Source organism: Asterias rubens, unplaced genomic scaffold, assembly GCF_902459465.1.
Source record: "Asterias rubens unplaced genomic scaffold, eAstRub1.3, whole genome shotgun sequence".
Classification (NCBI taxonomy): domain Eukaryota; kingdom Metazoa; phylum Echinodermata; class Asteroidea; order Forcipulatida; family Asteriidae; genus Asterias; species Asterias rubens.
In genome coordinates, this window is record NW_022985719.1 from 119,049 (window position 1) to 124,178 (window position 5,130).

A 5,130-nucleotide genomic window follows, 5' to 3' on the forward strand; every position below is an offset into this window, starting at 1 on the left:
TAGAGACATTCTTTTCAAACTGATACATTTGTTCTGGCTAATGCCAAAATCTGCTGAAAATATTGACCGTGACCATATATAATAATAACAAATTCTTATATAGCGCATTTCACAATAAACCGTATCAATGCGCTTTACATTAGTCCCCTGGTCATTGGGCCAATAAACATCCCTTTAATCTTTCTCAGCTCCCATTAGGGAGTATACAGCCCCGAGCTGCCGTGGCGCTCCGAAAGCTTGTCATTCACAATATCAACCTCTACCCTCGCAGGTATGCCTAAAGAGAAGAATTTTTTCAACTAATTTTCTTTGAAAACTCACAAATTCTAATGATTTTTATAATTTTTTTCATAGAGAAAGTTCATTAAAGAGGTGGTTGGGTCTCAACATTTCAAACAGTATACTCTGCTCGTCTTCAGAGTTAACTGTCCGAAACGTTGAGACCACACCAGCTCTTTTCAGAGCCAGTCGAGAGTCAAAGATGTGAATAATTCAAGACCCTGATGAATCCCCACAAGTTGGACTCTCTATCAATATGATGCAGAAGAGACAACCAAAGTTGATCACCAATAGTTACCAAAGTCATGGATCTACATGGAAGGTAAAGTACACCGCTCACCAAAAGATGGGGTGCCACATGACATCATGAGCACCAACTTTGAAAAAATGTGCACGCGCAAAAAAGGCTATCATTGGCTGAGAGTTGTGTGCAGCTCGTACACATGTGCACTTTTCCATTTTTTATCATTAAGAATTGCAAGCGATGACGCTATGTGCAATCCACCTATAGACCACTCTCAGATGATGTCACTATTTGATCACTCGCCATGCTGGAGTACTCTACATGAATACAACAGTTTTCCTGATTGTCTATCCAGCGAAGCTTAGGGTGACCTCTGCCACAATTGGTACCCATGTTGCAGGCCATGTCAAATGAGGCAATATACGGGCAACCAGTTCCAAGCAATCTCCAAAGAGGAAAGGCATTCCCATTTAAATGTTATTACTTTTCTTTTGTGGATCGAAAGTGGATTGACTCATGCTCGACCAAAGTGGTCTTGTAGTGTGCACTGCAGTTGGTTGCCTCCAAGTTGCCTGCAAAAGTTGTAGACAGACCATCTATAACTGCATTGGGTAGACTCCCCTGTATCACCACATGAGAGCACAACTTTCGCTCTAACACCTGCATCGTCACCTGTAAGACACCGAACACAAAATCAGCTCAGCCAGCCTTTCATTCCTTGATAAATTTCCTGCTAAGACTCTTTTCCCCCCCAAAACCCCTGCTTTTTTGTGTCGTGGCCGAGCGGATAGGACCATCGGATTCAAGTTCTAGTGGTTTATCGGGATGTGGGTTTGAATCCCAGTCGCGACACTTGTGTTCTTGAGCAAGGCACTTATATAACCTATGCCTCTCTCTACCCAGGGGTAAAATGGGTACCTTTGAGGGCAGAGTAACTGATTAGCTTGGAGTGCGGTAGCTCGCAGCATCGGCTGTATACTCCCCAGGGAGCTGAGATGGTTTAAGGAGTGATTTAAGGCCCAGTGACCAGGGGTAATAATGTTTGGAGCACTTTGAGACGCCCTTTTGGGCTGTGGTAAAGCGCTATACAAAACCGACTAAGCTAAATGCTCTGATCTTTGTCACAAACACATTGTGTATGCCATGAACTGTCCGATATTGTCAGACTTTGGTGTTTCTAGCCTCAGGCAAAGATAATAGTATTTGAACTGTAGGGATCCGCCAAGTGCGCCCTCATTGTTTGACTTGAATAAAGTTTACTTTTGGGGATGTCACATGACATTCACTCTCTTTTTCTATAGCTTCGACTTGGAAGAGCAACTAATTTGTTTGGTCTGTGATTCTCTCTATTTTTATAGGGAGCATGGCTCTGGCCATGCTCCAAAAACCTATTTATATGGGATCAAGTGAGTTGTAGAGATATTTGTGAGTATTATTCTGTGTTTTTACCCTCATTAATGCCCAAATTATTGTGATTTTGTAGCTCTCTATTTGGATCGTTTTATTTGTAAAACCATGTGTGTATTGCCAGGCAGCACTGTCACACACGTGCGTCCGTTAGCCTCTGTGTGTGCTGACCTTTTTGTGAACTTACACTGTGCACTGTGTAATGTTATGTAATGTATATACTGTAGTGTTATAACTTTTTGTGTTGTTTGCTATGGGTTACCATTAAAACCTGTACAGGAGAAGTTTATTTGATATATTTTACTTAACTGTCATTGTTCATTTATTGTAAATATTGATTGTATTTTGGCGAATGCTCGTCCTTTATTAATTAGAGGACCGGCTCTCCTTACTGTGTCTCTACAGAACCAAATGAGATTCAAGTACAACCATTATTAGCTTGATTGTAAAGGATACCAGTTGGTAAGGATCAATCTATTTTTCTTCTATTTGCAGAGGATGGACTTGGACCTGTGCTGCCTAGGATCGTAAGCTTCTCTTCAAGCTGTGGCAAAGAATGAATATGGACCAAGGTGGCAACTACCACAAGATGTCGGAGTGAGTTCCATCTACCGTCAATTGAGCCTTGTCACTTACAGTGGAAACAGAGTGGAGTAAGGTGGGTCCCTTTAAATGGGTTTCCTTACTGAGAACCAATCCCGTCCTTCAAACCACCAGGAATATTTGTGCTGGAACTGAAGTCAATTTTATCGATTTTCGGACTCTGGCATGCATTTAATGATATTTAGCCATACAAAGCCCCCGAAAGGGGGACTGTAAGCAGTTGTTCGTCACCTCCCCCCCCTACACATCGACAAGCTTTAAAAGATGGTTCTTGTGATTGATTTAGCCGAGTAGCGCATATTAATGTTGCACAAGGCTGTATACTCCCCACCAGGGAGCTGAGATGGTTTAAGGAGTGATTTAAGGCCCAGTGACCAGGGGTAATAATGTGAAGCGCTTTGGGACGCCCTCCGGGTGTGAAAAGCGCTATATAAAAACGGGTTATTATTATTATTATTAAAAGATACGCGCTGACTCGTGGAAGTAATTTGGGCATCATCCGGGGAAGACTGGCCATCCTAACCAGGAACTTCAATATGTGCTCATAAAGCTAGAGTCATGACCACATTATTGGCCTTCCTGAGAGGGGTCCCTATCAATGACATTTTGCTCATCTGATTTTACTTTTAGTCTGAAAGAGGGGCTATTTTAAACTGTACATCCATATCGCATTTCCAGCCTGCCGGCCAAATTGGTCCAAGGCTTGAGGTTTCCCGAAGTGCATTGAGAGATTTGTTGTTATATTGTGTTTGTGTTGTTTCTCTTTATTATCTATATTTGTATTTCTAATTAGGGCGTGAACGACCAGTTCTCCAAACAAAGATGGTGTTAAGAATGGCAAGGCCAAGCGAGATGGACTATAAGCCTGTAGAACTCCTTGAGTTCAGCTTAGGTAAGTAAAAAAATAATTCTCCACCATCGGGAGAAAAAAACTGCCCTGCACATGCATTGATTTGAAAGAGCCATCACATATCCTGTGTTTTGTAAAATTGTAAGCCAAATGTGAAAACACAAATAAGAACATAGTGTGACTGTACAGGTGGATAAACAGTCATTCATAAATACCTCAGACAGTTTCGCTATTCCTATTGGTGGAGAGCGCGTTACGTGGGCGTGTATAAACCTTTGTTTATGACCGATAAAAAGTGTTAATTCATGGGCGTGACACGCGACCTTGCACCTGTTCTTATAAGACAGTTTCTTCATTCCTATTGGTTGAGAGCAACAGCTGAAACAGTTGTGCCACATCACACGATACGCGCAATGCGCACAGCATTCCCTTATAAGGAGTTGTTAACCCGAGGGCCGCGGAGGGCTTTACCATTTCATAGCTGGAGGGGTGTTGTGTTGAAAGAAATCATTTAACAATTATAATTGTTGCATTTATTTTACTTGTTGACCAAAAAGTGATGATATTTTTGACCGAAAAGGTATTTATGAGTGGGAATCAAAGTGTGTTGAATCGGTTTTCAACTAGTGGTTTAAACACGCCGAGGCCTGGTTCTTTATAATTTACCTCGACTTCGTCTCGGTAGAAGAACCAGGCCTCATTGGAATTAAACCACTAGTTGAAAACCTCTTCACCACACATTGATTCAGTTATTAACTATATGTCAGTTCTTGTATTCCTATTGTGCCACGTTCGATGAATATTTTTGACCATTTTGGTGTTTGAGTGTTTTAATGGTAATGATGTAGCAAAGCTATACTGACTTTTTCATCAAAAGCTTTATAGATGAGTGCTAAATTGGAAAGCTTTTAATTGTCCCAGATGAAAAGCCATCAATCGCCTTTCTGTGTATTTCCTTTGCTGAGAGTAAATGGCCGAATACTGTAATGCACAATCCTGATATTTTGATCTCAAAATTAATCAGGTTAACTATTGTTTCTCTTTCAGAGCTTGACTCGCCGAAGGTGACTGTCTCTCTTTCGTTCGACGAAAAGGACCATCAATTACTCTGATGTGGCTGCTTTAGCACAATACGCTCTGGGAACCTGTAGCTTGGATTAGAGTACAAGCAAAAACATGGACAAGCGGACCTTCTCGATTGCAGGTGTGTGTGTTTAAACACTATTCATACGATAGTATAAAATAGTATACACATATTGACTGGCATAATTTGGTAACTAGTGCACGTATATTCCCCCGAGGGTCTTTGAGTGACCAGAAGAGGGACCTATTTCCCGAGGCCGAAGGCCGATGGAATTAGGCCCCCCTATTTTCAAAGACTAGTGCCCACTCGGGAACTAGTTCCCGCTAAACACGCGCGTGCGATCACTAGACTATATTCGTTCATCCCACGTGACCGTGTTTCAGCCAACCAGAATACAGAAAAAGCAAGAGGTGTGTTATAATATAAAATATTGTGAGAAATGTCTCCCTCCAGAAGACAGTTGTTTTTGGGCCCCTTAGGTCTCAAGTCAACGCCATTGAGCCTAAAAAGAAAACAAAATATAACTCAAAAGGTTTGGCATTTATTTCCAAACCTTGGGATTTCTCCAAAAGCCTATTATCTGTTGCCCACCTAGGTTAAATGTCTAAAAATGGAGCAACTCTTGCTGGGCTTTTGGAAGTTTGTGTTTTCCAAACACTACTC

General features: G+C 41.6%; 1 long non-coding RNA gene across 1 annotated transcript; it reads left to right on the top strand.

The window, feature by feature from the left end:
- Positions 1-524: 524 nt before the first annotated feature.
- On the top strand, positions 525-4,574 carry LOC117306350. The gene is made up of 4 exons (XR_004520928.1): positions 525-601; positions 2,426-2,588; positions 3,327-3,425; positions 4,431-4,574. It is a non-coding gene; the product is annotated as an uncharacterized LOC117306350 (long non-coding RNA).
- Positions 4,575-5,130: the final 556 nt, after the last annotated feature.